The following is a 22,500-nucleotide window of genomic DNA, read 5'->3' on the forward strand; positions in this document are numbered from 1 at the left end:
TATAAGCAAACACTCCGGATGGACATGTGAATGTTGTTTTCTCTTGATCCTGGGGATCTACTGTAATCTGGTTATGGCCTGAGTAGCCATCCAAAAAACAGTAGTAATCATGACCTGCCAGTCTTTCTGGCATCTGGTCTATGAATGGTAAAGGGAAATGATCCTTTCTGGTGGCTGTATTGATCCTTCTATAGTCAATACACATGCGCTACCCTGTAACTGTTCTTGTGGGAACCAGTTCATTTTTTTCATTATGAATCACTGTCATGCCTCCTTTTTTTGGGACGACTTAAACAGGACTCACCCAGGGGCTATCAGAAATAGGATAAATAATCCCAGCCTCTAGTAATTTGGTGACCTCTTTCTGCACCACTTCCTTCATGGCTGGATTTAGCCTCCTCTGTGGTTGAACCACTGGTTTGGCATTATCCTCCAATAGGATTTTGTGCATGCATCTAGCTGGGCTTATGCCCTTAAGGTCACCTATGGACCACCCAAGAGCTGTCTTGTGTGTCCTTAGCACTTGAATAAGTGCTTCCTCTTCCTGTGATATTAAAGCAGAGCTTATGATCACTGGAAAAGTGTCACCTTCTCCCAGAAATGCGTATTTCAAGGATGATAGTAATGGCTTGCACTTATGTCCATGATGGATATATGGATATAACTTGGACTGATTTACCTTTTTATTTATTTTATTTTATAAGAAGTAAATACTTAAATAAAATAAAATAACTAAAAAGAATTTGAATTTTGAAGTTAAAAAAAAATTTATTTTTCGTTTATAAAAAAAAGAAATTAATTAGTTAAAAAAAAGAAATTTTTTTGAAAAAGAGGGAAGATATTTTCGAAAATTAGAGAGAGGGAGAGTTAGTTAGGTGGTTTTGAAAAAGTTAAGAAACAAACAAAAAGTTAGTTGGTTAGTTGAAACAAATTTTGAAAACTCAACATAGTCACTAACGTTGGAAGCAACCACAACCCCAAGGAGCCACGTTAACTTTCACGTTAACCTAGTTAACGTGGAAGCTAATGATGAGGAATGAATGCGTTAGTGACGTTAGTGACATTCAACATTGTCACTAACGTTGGCCTAAGGATGCAACACACCACGTTAACTCCCACGTTAACTTGGTTAACGTGGGAGCTAACGTAAGAAGTGAGAGTTGTCGACAACGTTAGTGACACTCAACATCGTCACTAACGTTGAAAGCAACCACACAACCCCCCAAGGAGCAACGTTAACTTCCACGTTAACTTAGTTAACGTGGAAGCTAACGATGAGGAATGAATGATGAGCCAACGTTAGTGACACTCAACATTGTCACTAACGTTGGGATGGCTAAGAATGGCCACGTTAGAAGCCATGTTAACCTAGTTAACGTGGGCTCTAACGTGAGGCAAAGGGGTACATTGGAACGTTAGTGAAAATGTTAAGTGTCACCAACGTTCTCGAACTTATACTTTCACTAAATGTTAACACCCCTAACGCCCTGAGCTAAAGTCTCTGCCCACTTAGCACTTTTTCTCTGCAAGTAAAGCCAAGCCCAAATGAAGAAAAGAATTGCTTCAAACTCAAGATCCAAAGGCCCAAGACTTGAAGAGCAAACTAGAAGCTGAGAAGAGTAGTATATATAGGAGTAGCTTTGAATTGTTAAAGGAGTTCTGGAGGCAAAAAAATGAGAACTACTCTCTGTATTTTACTTTCTCTGCATTTTCTAGTTTTATGATGTATTCTCCATCTTTGTTTTCATTTTCTAGAGCTACGAACAACTAAACCCATTTCATTGGGTTAGGGAGCTCTGTTGTAATTTGATGGATCAATACTAATTTTCATTATTCTTCTTCTATCTTTTCTCTTGATTTTACTTGAAAGCTTTCGATCTTCATCCCATTGAGTAGTTATCTTGGAAAAGAAGCTATTCAAACTTGGATCTCTTTTGAACCTTGAAAGAGGAATGAAGAGATCAAGCTAGACATGCTTTCTCATGTTGGACCAAATTGGGTTTGGATGGGTATGTGACTATAACCCTCTCAATACTTGATTTGGGAAATGCATGTGGTATAATCAGTGGCCATACTTCATCTCTTCTCATGAGCAATTGACCAAGGAATTGGCTATTGATCAAGACTTGAGAGATTGAATTGCAAGAAATTGTAATTCAATCAATTAAGATTGCCAAGGAGATCAATGAGTGCATTGATTGAGGAAGAGATGAAAATGAACTTGATCTGGAGAATTGCAACATCTCCTAAGCCCAATGAACTCCCCATCTTTGATCTTACCCATTCTCTTTAATTTCTGCCATTTACTTTTATGAGCAAATCCCCCATTCCCATTTACGATTCTGCAATTTATCTTCAGTCATTTACTTCCAGTCCTTTAATTCTAGCATTTACTTTTCTGTTATTTACATTCCCGCCATTTTATTTTCTGCAACTCTCAACCCAAATTCTAGATTCGCTCAACTAGAACATTCTTCTAATTAAATTTGCTTGATCAATCAATCCCTGTGGGATTCGACCTCACTCTATTGTGAGTTTTTACTTGACAACAAATTCGGTACACTTGCCGAAGGGAGATTTGTTGAGAGACAAGTTTTCCGTGCATTAAATACCAAAGTTAATCCAAAAAGACAAAGCAACTCCAATCCTTAACCATATTCCTATTACTGATTCCCTTCTAATATACAAAGTATTTTATTTTATTCCTTTCATGTCAACTTAGTTTAGATCTCACAAATACAAATTATGAATAACTCTTCTGATTTGCTTGACTATGACCTGCAAGCTATCCATATCTTGCTTCAAACTACAATCCTCGTATGATCAACCCTGACTCGCTCAGGTATTACTTAAACGACCCAGTGCACTTGCTGGTACAGCTGTACGAAGGTGTGGGGATTCATGCACCAGTCCCTAACCCTACTATATTCAAAAGAAGAGCAGCATCATTCACAACGTTTTGAGAAGACCTATACAAAAGAGGCTTCTCTCAACCGCTACTGCGATGTCTAAACACAGATGAAGCTAGGATCGCCATGGACGAGGCCCATGAAGGGGTATGCGGTAACCACATAGGAAGGGTTATGTGGAAATCACATAGGAGGAATGAGTTTAGCATCAAAAACAGCTAGGGTAGGCTATTATTGGCCAACAATGAAGCAAGATTGCATTAATAAGGTAAGGCACTATGATAGCTGCTAGAAGCACTCCCCAATAATACACAACCCAACTGAGTTATTACATACCTCAGAAATAAGTTGGCCTTTCTATAAATGGGGCTTAGACATCCTTGGACCATTCCCCAAAGCTCCCGGCCAGGTAAAATTTATATTAGTTGCAATTGATTACTTCTCAAAATGGATCGAAGCCACATCATTAGCAAAACTAGGAGAGAATTTATTTGGAAAAATATTATTTGCTACTTTCTCTTACCCCATGCTATTATCAATGACAATGGTCGGCGGTTTACCGACCAAGGCTTGGCAACATTTTTACAGGGCTTCAACATTAAACACCATTTCTCTTTATTAGAGCATCCACAAACAAACGGATTAGCTGAGGTCGCAAACAAAGTCCTCCTCAGTGCCCTAAAGAAAAAACTCAGAGTTGCCAAAGGACAATGGGCCAACCTTATCCTATGGAGCAACAACACTACTAAACATACCACTATATAGGAAACACCGTTCTAGTTAGTATATGGGTCGAATGCAGTAATACCAGTAGAGATCGCCATAAGTTCAAGGCGAGCCGAACTAACAACATCGGATGACAATAACAAAGCACGACAAAAAGAATTGAACATGATAGAAGAGGACAGAAACAACGCATAAATAGGACAGAAGGTAATGCAGTCAATAATTGCAAGAAAGTACAACAAGAAGGTACAACCAAGGGCCTTTACAGAAGGAAACCTCGTTCTCCGACGAACAGAGGAAGCAAGAAAGCCATCAACCCATGGAAAGCTCACTACAACATGGGAAGGGCCATACCGAATATGGTGCATATAATCTTCAAACACTACATGGAGCCGAACTCCCCAGTATTTGGAATGTCTCATCACAAAAATTTTATTTTAGCTAAAAAATGATATAGGCAAGGGGAGATACTCTTTTTCCTACTCATAAGGTTTTTTCCCATCATGGGTTTTTGTTGGAGAGGTTTTAATGAGGTCCTCCACCCCCATATCATTCATATGTACAGCTTTTTCTCTTCATCAATAATACAAACATATATTCACTAGCTTATCCTTGACTATGAAAGAACAAAAACAAACCAAAAGTCCTTAAATAGACCAAACTATTAATAATAGTTTAAATCATTCAAATAGTTTCGCGAAACAAGTCAACTACAATTTACAATACTGTTTTAATTACAAACAAAAAGCAAAAACCAAACAAGAATATAAACTAATATGCTTTTCCAATAGAAACGCTCTCATCCTGCTTTTCAACCAATGTATCATCATCAACCAGTTCACCATTATTAACAATTTTTGTTACATCCAACCTACTCACATTGGCATCAGGAGCAGCCACCCTTCTCTAACTAATAGCTCGGTCAAAACCAAGCGTAAAAGCAGCCAACACCTCCTCCCTTTCATTTTTTCATTTTTGGTAACACTAGCTTCTAAATCATCTCTCACCTTCTTTGACTCAGTCTTAGAACTTTTCAACTTGTCTTTCAAATTTCTAACCTCTGCCCTAAGCTTCTCCATTTTGACATCTTTATTGCAGCAACATTATCCCCTTCCAAAATGGCGTCAAGCTCAGACATGTGGCCAATAGACAATAGCCAAGCCCCAATAACCTTACCAAAATAATCCAAAATTAGAACTTACAAAAACCAAATACCACAACCATAGCAAGAAACATGAATAAAAAACTAACCAATAAGTACCGAGCCACACCTATCTTACCAGTCTCATGAATGATCCTAACATCTGAGTCAACCTGCGCAACCTCATCGACGACAGCCATGAAGGGGTAACCAACCAACTAGAGGGAGTTCTTGGGACCTTCTTTATAACCATGCAAGACAATTTGGCTCTGGTGGGCGTCATCGATCTCTTCAGCAGCAAACACATCAGCATCTTCCTTTAGTTCGGTCAAGTCAACAACCCTGGATGATGCCTCACCCCATTTTATTTTCAAAGGAACCTCTTCGTTAGCAGCAGAATGGGCACCACCAATCTCGCTCTCCTTCACTACACTGGTAGAGGAACCCTCCCTCTCTTTTTTCTTAGCTTTAGAAACAAAAGCTTTTAAGTTAGTTGTAGTCAATGTCGAAACCTTCTCACCTGAAAAAGACACCACAAGAACAATATATCAGAAAAATGCAGACCCTTCGAATTCAAACATACAATATACAAACCTATATTACTTAAATACTCCTCCATTGCCTCCCTACCTCCTTCAAGTTTTAACAAACTAGATATCGACAACAATTCTAACGACGCCATCACCAACATCAAAAAATCTAAAATATAACTCTCACTCTTTACCCTATTCTCACAGTCCAATATTTGCTTTGGTTCAAAAGACCAGAAAATAGGGAACCTCTCATTCATCAACGAGTCCAAGAAAAATGGATAAAACTCCTCATCAATCTGTACCTTCACAAACATCTCTTTAAATTTCTTAAATGAGAACTTATACAAACTAAAGATACTCCGACCCGGGTAGCTACTCAAGTTCACCCAACCCCCCTTCCAGATACCTTTCACTAGGAACAAAGAAAAAAACAACCCTAATGATGGATAACACTCTAGGTATTCCATCAGATACTCGAAAGCTCGGACAAAAGCCCATGAGTTAGGATATAACGGTGTTGGTGCACAGTTTAATTGAGCCAAAACCCACATTCAAAGTTAGAAAAGGGGAGCCTTATACCCAGTTCCGTCAACATGCAGGTATAAAGATAGAAATAAGTCCATTCGAACTTTTGTTCACACACCTTGCCACCTTCTCCACAAGGCAGAAACTTTACTTCCAAACTCTCCCCACTTCTTATATCCTAACTTCATTTAACTGAAAAACTACCTCGACAATACTAAAAATAGACATATGACTTTTCACGTCACTATCAACCTGACGGGAGAAAAATTGCCGATTAAGAATTTATAATAAGAACGGTGTTGCAAGTACAGTTCTTAACCAATGAAAATTTTGCTTATCAATTTAGAAAAGAGTTGTCACAAATTTAAGAACAAAATACTGGGAGTAGAATTCCCAGGTAGTCTCCCAACGAGTTGACAAAATAGTGTAGATTATTGGTCAAGAGTTTTCCGAAAAATTTTAAGAGTTGGAGAACAGAAAAATAAATGATTATAAATTAAAGCAATGAAAATTAGCGAGAGAATTTATGTAATTAAAATAAAAAGCCTTGACCGGGAGAAGATTAATTGGATGTTCTATCCTTGTTGAATTTTCCCAAGTGTAATAATAAAAGGTTGTTGTTTTTACTTAGTTAACCTTTACCGAATAAAGGAAAGTTAAGCAATTGAGCTAACTCTGTTTCACAAGCCCTAATCCTCTCCTATGGAAGGATTAGCGTTAGTGACTAGAGAGTTAGCCAACAACTTCCAATTAAAATTCACACTTGAGTATTCCAACTCAAGGGTCTCCTTTTAATCAACTCCCAAGTCAAGTTGGGGGTCTACTCCATTGATATGAATTCCATTTTCATAAACCATAAAAGGGAATAAAAAGAAGACATGATAAATTAAATAAAATAATAACTAAAAATTAATTAAAGGTAAAAAGTAGTTATTTGTATTAATAAATTCCAAAATCAAAGATATCCATATGTAAATCTGAATGGGGTAAATGGGTGATTAAAAAGTAAGGGAATAAGGAAACAAACTAGAATGATAGAAACTTCAACGGAGGTAGTAACTCTTCTCAATATCCAAATCAAAAACATAAAACTAGAAATCTATGAATGTGAGGAATCCTAGAGGAAGGAGTAGAATTCTCTCTAAGATTCAAAACTAAAAACTAAAACTGTGTCAAAGTGAATGTGTGTTGAGTCTCTGCTTGTCCCCTGGCTCTAGTCTGCGCTTCTGGGCCAAAAACTGGGTCCAAACTCAGCCAAAAATTGCCCCCAACGTCTTCTGCGATTTCTGCACGTGGCGCTTGATGATTGAATTTTTGATGGTTTAGAATTCACAAATGAAGTCTCATTGTAAAGTATAGTTTCTAAACCAACAAATAATCCTTTTATACAAAAGATTATTTGTCACTAAAACAAACCCCTAAATTTATAAACCGAAGTATTCGAACCTCGGGTCGTTCTCCCTAGGAATTACAATAAAGTGTTCTTGTTATTGGTTATGAGGTATGTTTTGGGGTTTTTGAGATAAGAGACATGAAATGTAAATGGCAATGGAAATAAACTAATAGCTAAAAAGGTCTTGGCAAGGTTTGGTGGTCAAGGATCTCTATCCCTATCACTAACCACAACAAGAGAATTGGCAAGGATCAATCCTACTAAGTCATCCCCTAAGTAATAGTAGAGGAAAGTCAAGTGAGCTATATCAATCCAAGTCCATAAGTCCTAGTTCTCCACTAAATCAATTAGTGAGATCTAGAGTTAATGGTTCCCAATCATCAATTACTTGGACATTAGTAACTCAAGAGTTCCTAAGTTACCTTCCCAAGCCAAGAGCATAAAATTCTACTCTAAAATCCAACCAAGCATTTTATCAAACACTTGGAAGGCACAAAAGGAAAGCATAGTAAAATTGCAAGGAATGTAAATCTACACTACTCAATTGCAAGGAATTAAAAAACAACAAATCAAATGAACAATAAAGGAACATGAATCATAAATTGTATTAAAGAGAAATAGAAGAAACAAAAGTGCATCAACATAAAAGTAGAGAATTACAAGAACTAAATACTAAACTAGAAAGATAAGAGGTAGAAGAAGAATAAATTGCAAAGGAAAAGTAAATCTAAACATGAAATTAACCTAGATCTGAGAATTCCTAATCTAGATCTAACCTACTCATAATTCTAGAGAGAAGAGAGAGATTCTCTCTCTAGAAACCAATTTTCCCTCTAAAAATTAAACTAAAACTACACTAGTGTCTAAAGTCTCCCATCCCCCTTCAATCCTTGGGTTAAATAGCATCAGAAATGAGTTGGATTAGGCCCACAAGGCTTCTAAAATCGCTGGCCACGAGTTGCATTAAGTGAATCATGTGAACCAACGGCGCGTACATGTACTGTGCACGTGCGCGCCCCTAAACACGATGCAACTATGGAAAATCTTATATCATTTCGAAGCCTCGGATGTTAGCTTTCCAACACAACTAAAATCGCATCATTTGGACCTCTGTAGCTCAAGTTATGGTCGATTGAGTGCGAAGAGGTCGGCTTGATAGCATTTGCGATTCCTTCATTTCTTCATGAATTCTCCATTTTTACATGCTTTTCCTTCATTCCCTTGATCCAATCTTTGCCTCATAAAATCTGAAATCACTTAACAAACATATCAATGCATCTAATGGAATCAAGGTGAATTACATTTAGCTATTTTAAGACCTAGAAAGCATGTTTTCACTCGTAAGCACAAATTAGGAGACAATCATGAAACCATGCTATTTCATTGAATAAATATGGATAAAAGGTTATAAAATTCCCTAAATCAAGCACAAGATAAACCCTACAAATGGGGTTTATCAACGCATGTCATGCGTACGCGTCAGTCACGCGTACGCATCGATGGTCTTCTTCGCGTGTCACGCGTACGCGTCAGGTATGCGCGCACGCGTCGCTGTGCAATCTCGCTTTTCACACGTACGTGTCAGGTATGTACACGCGTCGCTGTGGAAAGCTCCAAGTCACGCGCACGCGTGAGCCATGCGTGCGCGTCGATCCTCACTGATTATCTCCTTTGTTTCTTGTGTTCCTTCCATTTTTGCAAGCTTCCTCTCCATCCTGTAAGCCATTCTTGCCCTATATAGCCTAAAAACACTTAGCACATAGATCACAACATTGAATGGTATAGAGGCAGGTTAAAATACACAATTTAAGGGCTTAGGAAGCAAGTTTTCAACCATAGAATAAAATTTGGGAAGGAATTGTAAAATCATGCAAATTGTATGAATAAGTGTGCAAAGACTTGATAAAAACCACTCAAATTAGCACAAGATAAACCATAAAATAGTGGTTTATCAATCTCCCCACAATTAAACATTAACATGTCCTCATGCTAAGCTCAAGGAGACAAAAGGAATGAATGGGGGAAAGTAAGACTCATGAGATGCAACCTATGAATGCAACTATATACTAAGATGTTTCTGTCTACTTGGTTAGAAGTAAATAAGCTCTCCAAGACAAACATAAATCAAATTTCACTAATTCAAATCACACAATAAAAGACAAGTAAACTTGTAAGAAGATAGCTCATGAAAGCAGGGAACATAGAATCAAGCATTGAACCCTCACTAGAAGTGTATATGCATTCTAATCGCTCAAGTGTCTAGGGTTAATCCACTCTACTCTTCTCTAGTCATGCTTTCTAAAACTTTGTTCTTCATCTAACCAATCAACAAATATTTAATGTATAAATGCAAACATCATGAGGTCTTTTCAAGGTTGTAATGGGGATAAGGTGAAGGTGAGGATATATGTAAGGCCAAGTGAGCTATAATATGAATCTTTGACTAACCTAAGTTCTCACCTACACAGACACACACTCTATATAATTCTAAAATCATGCCTAGCTACCCATAATCTCACTTTTTGTGTATTTCACATACTCATGTATCAAATTTTCTTTAATTTCACCATATATGCATTGATCTTTTATTTAACTTATCATTGGGGTAATTTTATCCCCTATTTATTTATTTATTTATTTAAATTATAATAATATTTTTTTTATTTTTGATGCACATGGAAGCAAACATAACATATCAATGCATATGGTTTTTCTGGTCTCACATGATTATGTTCCCAAATTTCCAATATTCAAACAAAGTAGAAACATAACACATTTCCATTAACCCAGGTATCCACAATTCCCCACACTTAGTTAATACACAGTCTCTATCTTAAGCTACCCAAAGATTCAATTGGGGTAATTAATTATTTTTCTGCTTAAGGCTAGTGATGTGGTAAAATATAGAACAAATGGGGATTAAAAGGCTCAAAGTGGCAAACAAAGGTAATTGAAATGGTAGGCTATTTCGGATGAGTGAGCTAATAACAAATGATGGCTTCAATCATATGTATGCATGTAAATACACTAAACAATGGACATATAGAATGGAACAAAGCAAATATTGTAATCATAGAGAAGAAAACACACAAGAATAAAAATTCATGGTTAAATAATGTAACCAAATAATCAAGCTCAAAATCTCATAGGTTGTGTGTTCTTAGCTATAAACCATGTTCCAAATTACAATCTTCAAACAAGTTTAACAAAAAAGGTTTAATTTAAGTTAGTGAAATCCTATAAAGTAGGGTCTTGAAAAGAAACTCATTACAACAATAAATTCCTTCAGATAGTTGTATCGGCGCTTGTTGCGGCGCTCCAATTGCTCCATCCGCCGGTCTTGCCGGTCGAACCTCTCAAGGATCTGAAGAAACATTTGATTGGCGGATAGTGCTTGTGGTGTGGGTGATGGTGAAGTAGAGGAAGGAGGAGTATCCAAAGATGGGCCTGCAGGCCGGCTTGCAGAGGGAACTGGTGGCCTGATGTACTTCCCATTCGGGACATACTGGTCGGCCCTAGGGATCATGACATTCGTGTCTCCTGCCCGATAGGACACACCTGCTGCAGAGATTAAATCTGAAACCAAGGCGGGGAAAGGCAGGTTACTCGCAATTTGTACGTGTCCCATGGCTTGCCGGATATGTCAGGGCAGGTTGAGAGGTTGCTCTGTCAGGATGCACCAAATGAGAACAGCCATGTTCGCAGTGAAGTTGGACTCGTGAGTGCTCGGAAAGATATAGTGGGACATAATTTGTGCCCACACGCGAGCCTCCAAGGTTAGTGACTGGGTTGAGATGCTCTTGGGTTTTAACCGATGCTGCCCATAGATCTAGCTGCTGCCAGGTTGGGCTATAACTCCAAGGGCACTGGCCCAGACGAACTGATACATCTGGTGCTTAAGAGAAGCCTCTTGATATGCATCGAAGCCCTGTGGGCTAGGTGGAAGATCCAGTGCTCGCTGTATGGCACTCTCGAAGGCAGGGACTTGTCACTGACGAACATAGATAGTTTACAGGGTAGGCGAGTAGAAGTTGGAGTAGAATTCAACTACCCATGATAAGTTGGCCTCCCGCGGCTGCCTTGTAAAAAATCCTCACTGTCTCCTCTTAATTCGGGGCTCCACAAAATCAACAAAGTGTGTTGGGACAATGAGCAGATGCTCGTTGTTGTAGTTCCTCTCAGCTAGGATGGGAAACATTTGTTCGCAGTAATGGTTAGTGAACCGTGTGGAGTCCCGTGCGGAAAAGGCTTTCTCTGCTTCATCAACCTTAATGATCCTCTTAACCCGCTTTGTTGGCGGCTTGACGCTGGTAGATGGTGCCGCCTTAGCCGGTGCTCTCTTGGTTCCTCTCCTTGCTGGTGTCTTGTCAGTGGCCTTTTCTTTTCCTTTCTTGGTACCCATGCCTAAAGAAGAAGGAAAGAGGAAGACTATTAAGCATATATAACGAAAAATTGGAGAGAGAAAATTCCAAGTGATAATGAATGCCAAAGAAAATAGAATAGCTTAAATACACGGTAGCTACAACATGTGGGTAAGACATTAATTAAGAGCAAAAAGGCAATTCATAGGAATTAGATGCAAGAGGTTAAAAGCATGCAAGTAATAGGCATAAGAAGCATAACTCAAGCATCAATTATTAAAATAAGCTAAGTTAAAGAGCACTTCTATGATGACAATTGTGAATGATAATCTCAAATACATGTGGATTACAAGTGTTGTGAAAAAGAGGCATTAAAGTATAAGAGTAAAATAGGATTCAATATGCCATAAGAGCTTTTTCACAAACACTTGGTAGGTGGTGAACAAAATTGTGATCACACTTTCACAACACCGCACAACTAACCAGAAAGTGCACTGGGTCGTCTAAGTAAAACCTTACGTGAGTAAGGGTCGATCTTACGAAGATTGTCGGCTTAAAGCAAGCTATGGTCATCTTGTAAATCTTAGTCAGGCGGATTCAAATACTTATGAGCTTTTGCTAATTAAAAGGTAAATAAAACTTAAAATAAAATAAAGATACTTATGTAATTCATTGGTGGGAATTTCAGATAAGCGTTTGGAGATGCTTTGTTGCTTCTTAACCTCTGCTTTCCTATTGTCTTCATCCAATCATGCGTGCTCCCTTCCATGGCAAGCTGTATGATCCTCTCGAATGAAAAATACCAGGTACAGTTTCTGCACGGCTAATCAACTGTCGGATTTCTCGTCTCGGATGAAAAATACCAGGTACAGCTACCGCACGGCTAATCATCTGTCGGTTCTCACTAGTGTCAGAATAGGATCTCTCTATCCTTTTGCACACTGTCACTGCGCCCAACATTCGCGAGTTTGAAGCTCGTCACAGTCATCCCTTTCCAAATCCTACTCGAAATACCACAGACAAGGTTTAGACTTTTCGGATCTCAGGAATGTTGCCAATTGGTTCTAGCCTATACCACAAAGGTACTAATCTCACGGACTCGGTCCGTGGATTAGAGACCCAAGAGAATATACTCCGGCTGTCGTCCAATGACTACGTTGAACATCATGTAGACCGCTTGTGGTTGTCAGACACGCGGATCTTGGCTAAGCGAGTAACGAAGATAGTGGCTGATTGTCAGGGGTCACCCCTTCATTCTGACTTAACTGAATTAAGTACGAGAGTATATCTTGGAGAAGAAGTAAGCGTTAATTGAAAAAGAAACAATAGTACTTGCATTAATTCATGAAGAACAGCAGGGCTCTGCACCTTAATCTATGAGGTGTAGAAACTCCACCGTAGAAAATACATAAGAGAAAAAGGTCTAAGCATGGCTGTGTGGCCAGCCTCCAATGTCTAAGGACTAAACGTCCAGAGATAGATCTGAATACAATAGTAAAAAGTGCTATTTATACTAAACTAGTTACTAGGGATTACAAAAAATAAGTAACTAAGTGCAGATAGTGCAGAAATCCACTTCCAGGGCCCACTTGGTGTGTGCTTGGGCTGAGCATTGAGCTTTACACGTGCATAGGCCATTTCTAGAGTTAAACGCCAGCTTGGATGCCAGTTTGGGTGTTTAACTCCAGTTCTGGTTCCAGTTCTAGCGTTTTACGCCAGAAAAGTGTCTCTGGCTGGCTTTGAGCGCCAGTTTGGTCCATCAAATCTCGAGCAAGGTATAGACTATTATATATTTCTGGAAATCCCAAGATGTCTACTTTCCAACGCAATTGAGAGCGCACCAATTGGGCTTCTATAGCTCCAGAAAATCCACTTTGAGTGCAGGAGGGTCAGAATCCAACAACATCTGCAGTCCTTTCTCAGCCTCTGAATCAGACTTTTGCTCAGATCCCTCAATTTCAGCCAAAAAATACCTGAAATTACAGAAAAACACACAAACTCATAGTAAAGTCCAGAAATGTGATTTTTTCATAAACACTAATAAAAATATAATAAAAAGTAACTAAAACATACTAAAAACTATGTAAAATCAATGCCAAAAAGGGTATAAATTATCCGCTCATCAGTATGCAAATTAAAATAGGAATGAAAATAATGAATCTAAATGTATATGAGAGCTAAATTTAAATGTCAATTGTCAAATCACTCCTCATAAGATCCACATGCTCAATAATAATAGGGTAAGACCCAAATAAAACTCCAATACCAACATAAAAATTGCATGATAAAACAATGAAAAAGAAACCATGAATAACTAAGCTAAAAGAAAAATTGAGATGAAAGAAAAATAAATAAATGCAATAATTTAAAGAAGAACGAAAGAGTAGAGGGGAGGAAGAAAAGAACCTGAGGTCGAAGATGAAACAGGGAGGAAGAAAGTAGTAGATAATAAGAAGGAAGAAGGAAGAAAGAAGGAAGAAGGAAAAAGAAAGAGGATTGAAAAAGAATTAGGATTGGGGGGAGGGGATAATTGAAATCTGGCAGTGTACTGGTTTAATTGTGCGTCGCATGCGACGCGTACGCGTACGGCACGCGTACGCGTGGGTCACGCAAATTTGATGGTGACGCGTAAGCGTATGGCATGCGTACACGTGACATGGGTTATGCCAAGTGCGCAAAGGCAACCCCGCGCACACACAACTCTCGGGTTAACATACATGAGTGCCAAAAAGGCACACGACGCGTGCGCGTCAGGTACGCGCACGCATGGATAGTCACATAGTGAAACTAACGTGAATGCGTCAGGGACGCGTATGCGTGGCTAAATTCGTTCCTCTAGCATAGTTCCAGCGTGGGGGCAACACAACTCTCTGTCCTACACGCTTTTTACACCGATATCCAGGGTCACGTGTACACGTCAAGGACACTTAAGCGTGGGTTACTAAAAGCTCAAGTGACGCGCACGCGTGAGGGACGCGTACGCGCGGACTTGCTTGTGCGCAAAGCATGCTTCCAGCGCCACTCCTGTCCAACTCTTTGTTCGATTTCTATTATTCACGCATTCACATATGACGCGCACGCGTCGTGGACGCTCGCGCGTGGAATGCATTTTTTTATGCAGAATGCAGGTGATTATGCAGAAATTATGAATGACTACTGATGAAAAAAAATAAAATAAAACTAAGAATGAAAAGGGACGATCATACCATGGTGGGTTGTCTCCCACCTAGCACTTTGCTTTTACGACCTTAAGTTGGACGGTCCACAAGCTCAGTCTGCTTCTGTTGGTGGATCCTCCAAGAGGAAGACCTCTAGCTCTTTATTGTCCTTCATTTTCTCACCATGATACAGCTTTAAGTGATGTCCATTGACCTTGATGAATTTGGAACTTGAAGGATGACTCAGGTGAAAGACTCCGTATGGCTCTGCCCTTTCTACTCTATAGGAGCCTTCCCATCTTGATCTCAGCTTGCCTGGCATGAGCCTCAACCTTGAGTTGTAAAGGAGAACTAGCTCCCTAAGTCTGAATTCTCTTCTCTTGATATGCTTGTCATGCACAGCCTTCACCTTCTCTTTATATAGTCTGGAGTTGTCATATGCTTCGAGCCGAAGGTTCTTTAGTTCAGCTAGTTACAGCTTCCTTTCAGCACCAGCCATCTCAAGTCCCATGTTGCATTCCCTTACAGCCTAGAAAGCCTTGTGTTCCACCTCCACTGGGAGGTGACAAGCCTTTCCGTATCCTAGGCGGAAGGGACTCATCCCGAAGGGTTTCTTGTATGCTGTCCGATAAGTCCAAAGCGCATCAACAAGTCTGGTGCTCCAGTCCTTCCTATGAGGCTTGACAATCTTCTCCAGAATGTGCTTTATCTCTCTGTTAGACACCTCTGCTTGCCCATTGGTCTGGGGATGGTAAGCGGTTGCTACCGTGTGCACAATGCCATGTTTCTTTAGTAGACCTGTCAATCTCCTGTTACAAAAATGAGTGCCTTGATCGCTCACGATTGCTCGTGGTGATCCAAAGCGACAGATAATATAATTTCTAACAAAGGAGACAACAACGTTAGCATCATCAGTACGGGTAGGAATTTCTTCCACCCATTTAGAAACATAATCCACAGCTAACAATATGTCTAAGAAACCACTAGAGTTTGGAAACGGACCCATGAAGTCAATGCCCCAGACATAAAAAATTTCACAAAACAACATAAGTTATTGGGGCATCTCATCCCTCTTGGATATATTCCCAAACCTTTGGCATGGGGAACAAGATTTACAGAAGGCAATAGCATCCTTAAAAAGAGTGGGCCACCAGAATCCACAGCCTAAAATTTTTCTAGCTGTCCTTTGAGGACCAAAATGTCCACCACTCTCAGAGGAGTGGCAGATCTCTAAAATTGACTGAAATTCTGATTCAGGCACACACCTCCTAATTATCTGGTCAGCACCATACCTCCATAAATATGGGTCATCCCATATAATATTTGGACTCACTTTTCAGCTTGTCCCTTTGATGCTTAGTAAAATTGGGAGGGAATGTATGACTGACTAAATAATTAGCTATAGATGCATACCAAGGAACTACCTCAGATATTGCGTGCAAGCTATCAATTGGGAAAGCATCATTGATAGGAGTGGAGTCACTCTTAATGTGCTCTAGGCAACTCAAGTGGTCCGCCACTAAATTCTGGGAACCACTCCTATCTTTAATTTCTAAATCAAATTCTTGCAACAACAATATCCAACGTATTAACCTTGGTTTGGACTCTTTTTTAGCTAATAAATATTTTAGACCTGCATGGTCTAAGTACACTACCACCTTAGTACCAAGTAAGTCGGCTCGGAATTTGTCCAGAGTAAAAACTATAGCCAGAAGCTCTTTTTCAGTGGTAGTATAATTAGACTGAGTAGCGTCTAAGGTCTTAGAAGTATAAGCAATTATGAAAGGGTCCTTACCTTCGCGCTGAGCCAACGCCGCTCCTACTGCATGGTTGGAGGCATCACACATAATTTCAAAAGGCTGGCTCCAGTCTGGCCCTCTCACAATCAGAGCTTGAGTCAAGGCAATCTTCAGCTTATCGAACACTTCCATGCAGTCCTCACTCAGCTCGAACTCAATATCCTTCTACAGCAGTCTGGATAGAGGCAATTCTACCTTACTGAAGTCCTTGATAAATCTCTGGTAGAAACCTGCATGACCAAGGAACGAACGAACTTCCCTCACGGAGGAGGGGTAAGGTAAACTAGAAATGACAGCTATCTTTGCTGGATCTACAGAAATAACAGTATTAGAAACAACGTGTCCTAGAATAATACCTTGTTTTACCATAAAATGTCATTTTTCAAAATTTAATACAAGGTTTGAACTAACACACCTGTCTAACACTCTAGCTAAACTATACAAGCAAAGGTTAAATGAATCACCATACACACTAAAGTCATCCATGAAAACTTCCATACAGTCCTCAATAAGATCTGAGAAAATACTCATCATGCATCTTTGGAAAGCAGCCGGTGCATTACATAAGCCAAAAGGCATCCTCTTGTATGCATACGTTCCAAAGGGACATGTAAAAGTAGTTTTCTCCTAATCTTCAGGAGCTATATGAATTTGAAAATAGCCAGTGTAACCATCTAGAAAACAGTAGTGTGATTTACCTGACAGGCGATCAAGCATTTGATCAATGAATGGCAGGGGGTAGTGATCCTTGCGAGTAGCTTGGTTGAGGCGCCTGTAATCAATGCACACCCTCCATGAATTCTGCACTCTAGTTGTCAGGAGCTCTCCATGCTCATTTTTCACTATTGTGACTCTAGACTTCTTGGGCACCACTTGTACTGGACTGACCCATTCACTATCCGAGATTGGATAGATAATGTCAGCTTCAAGCAACCTGGTCACTTCCTTCTTGACAACCTCTAAGATGGAGGGGTTCAGCTGCCGTTGAGGTTGACGAACAGGCCTTGCTCCCTCTTCTAAAAATATCCGGTGCTCACAAACTTGAGGGCTGATGCCTACTTTATCCACCAAGCTCCACCCAATTGCTTTCTTGTATCTTCTCAGCACACTAAGCAGCTGCTCCTCCTGTTGGGAAGTGAGTTCCCTTGCAATAATAACTAGGAGCTTCTGATTATCCTCAAGGTAAGCATACTTGAGGTGGGGTGGTAGGGGCTTTAACTCTGTTTTCTGCTCATGGCGAGGCACTTGATCTTCTGGAGCTAGTGATGGTGGCAAGGTATTTTTAGTAAGCTCAGAGGGTTTTCCCACACTTGCACCTTGCTCCATGTGCATCTCTTCTACTTCATCTTGGTGAACTGCAGCTACAGTTTCATCAATGATGTCGCACTGGAAGATGGAATGATCTTCTAGGGGATGCTTCATAGCTTCATCCAAGTTGATGCTCACTGCTCTGCCATCTATCTCAAAAGAGTAAGTTCCTGAGAAGGCATCCAATTTGAAACTTGAAGTCTTCAGAAATGGCCTTCCAAGCAGGATGGATGATGGTCTTCCGGAGTTATTAGGGGGCATCTCTAAAATATAGAAGTCAATAGGAAATGTGAGCCCCTTAATGCTCACCAGCACGTCCTCAGCAATTCCTACCACCGAGATTATGCTTTTATCTGCCAAAACAAAACATGCTGCCGACCTTTTTAAGAGAGGGAGCCTCAAAGCATCATATACAGACAATGGCATAATACTCATGCACGCACCTAAATCACACATGCAGTCAGAAAATTTTACACCCTCAATAGTAATAGTAACCATGCATGGACCCAAATCACTACATTTTTCTGGTATATCACCCATCAAAGCAGATATAGAGCTACCTAGAGGAATAGTTTCTAAATTATGTATCTTATCTTTATTCATACGTAAATCTTTTAAAAACTTCGCATATTTAGGTACCTGGTGAATAGCATCAATAAGGGGAATGGTTACCTCAACCTTTTTAAAGATCTCTACCATCTTAGTGTCAAGCTTCATCTGCTTTCTGCACTTCCTAGCAAAGTGTGGAAAGGGAATAGGAATGGCTTCTCGTGTAGCTTCATCTTTCTTTGGTGCTCCTTTCCCTGGTTGAGCTGCTTCTTCTTCAACCATGTCCTGTACTTCATCCTCCTCTTCAACATCCTCTACCTCAATAATATCTTTAACTTGAATGTCCTCCTTTATGCTTGGCTCCTCATGACTCCTCTCTTGCAGTGTGGTTCTGGACCTCAAAGTGATGACATTGATTCCACCTTTAGGGTTGGGTAAAGGTTGAAAAGGAATTGCACTGGAGCTTAAGGTTGATTGTTGGGGTAGATAATGAATCCATCTAGGAGACGAGAGCTTGTAAAGTAGCATTCAGACCATTTATGGTAGAGTTGAGTGTATTCTGAATGTCTTGTTGTCCTTGCGCAAGAGAGCAAAGCATCTCATTATTAGAAGAGGAAGGGGGATAAGTGATTTGAGGGGTCTACTGTTGGTTGTTTTGAGGCGCTTGGGATTGCCTTAGGTGAGGTGCTCGGTAAGGCTGGCCTTGGTTCTTCTATTGGTAAGGAGGATTCTGCTGATTGTTGTTGTTGTTCCATCTCTGATTTCTACCGTTGCCTCTGCCTTCTCTGTTATAGTTGTCCCTCCATCCTTGGTTGGAATTATCCCTCCACCCCTGGTTAGAATTATCTCTCCATCCCTGGTTGGAGTTGTCTTGCCAACCTTGATTGTAGCTCCTACCTTAGTTATAATTGCCGCCTTGTTGATAGTATCCTTGATTCAGGCGGTCATAGAAATTATGAGTAGCTGCCAAGGTGTTGTCTTCTTGTTCGAGTTGTGGACACTCATCAGTGTAATGAGTATAGCAGGCACATATTCTGCACACTCTCTGAGGAACCAACTGTTGACTCTGTTGTCGTGGGGGAGGCTGAGGTTGTTATTGATTCAGCTGTAGCTGCTTCAGTATGTTGGTCATCTCTCCCAGAGTCTGTGTGAGAGCAGCAGTCTCACTACTAGAGGAAACCTCCGCAATAGCCTTGGGGTGGTTGTTCCTGTGCCTGACATTCTGGGTAGACTCAGCTAGATCGGTTATTAGCTGCCATGCTTCTGTCGCCGTCTTGTACTTCTTCAGAGAGCCATTACTTGCAGCATCTAATGTGGTCTTGTCCTGAGGCTTCATGCCTTGTGTGAAATAACTTATCAACACCAACTGGTCAATTTTGTAGTGGGGACATGAGTCTAGGATTGCTGAAGCGTTCCTAGTACTCGTAAAGGGTTTCTGATTCACCTTGGATAATGTAGGAAATTTCTTTCCTCAGTCTATCTGTAACTTCAACTGGAAAGTATTTATCCAGGAACTCCCTTCTGAGCAGATCCCAATTGGTAACGACTGCTTCGGGTTGAGTGTAGAACCACTCCCTTGCCTTTCCCTCAAGAGAAAATAGGAAGGCATACAGCCAAATAGTAGTTTCATCTGCACCATGATGCCTAGTAGTTGAGCAGGCTGTCTGAAAATCCCTGAGGTGCTTGATTGGCTCTTGAGCGGATAAGCCATGAAACTTGGGCAGTAGGTTGATTAGCGCAGTCTTTAGTTCAAAATCTGCAGCCAGATTTGGGTGATGCGCTTGATACGATTGCATTGTAAAGCCTGGAGCTCCTGCTTCCTGTAGAGTAATTCTTCTAGGCTTCGCCATATTACCTGCACGTAAATCAACCGAATCAGTAGACGAGGAGCTTATTTCTTCCTCAAATGGCGCTTCAGATTCGCCCTCAAATAAGACTAGTAAATTAGTAGTGACCACTTCACCACCCCCAGAGGCTAACCGACGCCGAGCTAGCCTAATACATGAAATAGTTCTTTGAATTTCAGGATCAAACGCGGCTAAGCTCGGATCAGGTAGTGAACGCGTCATTCAATGAAAGAAACATACAGCTCATGGTAATAAAATAAAATATGCAAATAAATAAATTTAAAAATATATATACCAACCAATAATTTAGCACACTGTTGCAACTCCCCGGCAACGGCGCCAAAAATTGACGGGCGAAAAATTACTGATTAAGAATTTATAATAAGAACAGCGTTGCAAGTACAGTTCTTAACCGACGAAAATTTCGCCTATCAATTTAGAAAAGAGTTGTCACAAATTTAAGAACAAAATATTGGGAGTAGAATTCCTAGGTCGTCTCCCAACGAGTTGACAAAAGAGTGCAGATTATTGGTCAGGAGTTTTTCGAGAAATTTTAAGAGTTGGAGAACAGAAAAATAAATGATTATAAATTAAAGCAATGAAAATTAGCGAGAGAATTTATGTAATCAAAATAAAAAGCCTTGACCGGGAGAATATTAATTGGAAGTTCTATCCTTGTTGAATTTTCCCAAGTGTAATAGTAAAAGGTTGTTGTTTTTACTTAGTTAACCTTTACCGAATAAAGGAAAGTCAAGCAATTGAGCTAACTCTGTTTCACAAGTCCTAATCCTCTCCTATGGAAGGATTAGCGTTAGTGACTAGAGAGTTAGCCAACAACTTCCAATTAAAATTCACACTTGAGTATTCCAACTCAAGGGTCTCCTTTTAATCAACTCCCAAGTCAAGTTGGGGGTCTACTCCATTGATATGAATGCCATTTTCATAAACCATAAAAGGGAATAAAAAGAAGACATGATAAATTAAATAAAATAATAACTAAAAATTAATTAAAGGTAAAAAGTAGTTCTTTGCATTAATAAATTCCAAAATCAAAGATATCCATATGTAAATCTGAACGGGGTAAATGGGTGATTAAAACGTAAGGGAATAAGGAAACAAACTAGAATGATAGAAACTTTAACGGAGGTAGTAACTCTTCACAACATCCAAATCAAAAGCATAAAACTAGAAATCTATGAATGTGAAGAACCCTAGAGGAAGGAGAAGAATTCTCTCTAAGATTCAAAACTAAAAACTAAAACTGTGTCAAAATGAATGTGTGTTGAGTCTCTGCTTGTCCCCTGGCTCTAGTCTGCGCTTCTGGGACAAAAACTGGATCCAAACTTCGCCCAAAATCACCCCCAGTGTCTTCTGCGATTTCTGCACGTGGCGCATGTCATGCGTACGCGTCAGTCACGCGTACGCATTGATGGTCTTCTTCCCGTGTCACGCGTACGCATCAGGTACGCGCACGCGTCGCTGTGCAATCTCGCTTTTCACGCGTACACGTCAGGTATGCGCACGCGTCGCTGTGGAAAGCTCAAAGTCACGCGCACACGTGAGCCATGCGTGCACGTCGATCCACACTGGTTATCTCCTTTGTTTCTTGTGTTCTTTTCATTTTTGCAAGCTTCCTCTCCATCCTCTAAGCCATTCCTGCCCTATATAGTCTAAAAACACTTAGCACACAGATCACGGTATCGAATGGTATAGAGGGGGGTTAAAATACACAATTTAAGAGCTTATGAAGCAAGTTTTCAACCATAGAACAAAATTTGGGAAGGAATTGTAAAATCATGCAGATTGTATGAATAAGTGTGCAAAGACTTGATAAAAACTACTCAAATTAGCACAAGATAAACCATAAAATAGTGGTTTATCACAACCCAACCATAAGGATCCCCTTCATCTATTACAGCCATTGCTTTCTTACCCATTATCCGACAGAACAAAGAAGATGAAAGTACAAACAAAAAGCAAACTACTAACCTTTCTTAGTCATGATTGTCCTTTCAGTAAACCCTACAACATGGAGAAGACAAATGGTTTTTACAAACAAGGGAAGTTAATAGGACACTAACACTTTCACCTCCCACTACCCAAATGTTTCTCTATTACAACCAAGAAACAAAAGCAAAATAAACAAAGTATAAACCCATCGACGGCCCACCACCAAAGCCCACAAACACAAAAAAAAACATGTTGAACTTGGGGGCTCATACAATATATCCTCTCAGCCCACAATATTCTA

Source organism: Arachis ipaensis, chromosome B06, assembly GCF_000816755.2.
Source record: "Arachis ipaensis cultivar K30076 chromosome B06, Araip1.1, whole genome shotgun sequence".
Taxonomy (NCBI): domain Eukaryota; kingdom Viridiplantae; phylum Streptophyta; class Magnoliopsida; order Fabales; family Fabaceae; genus Arachis; species Arachis ipaensis.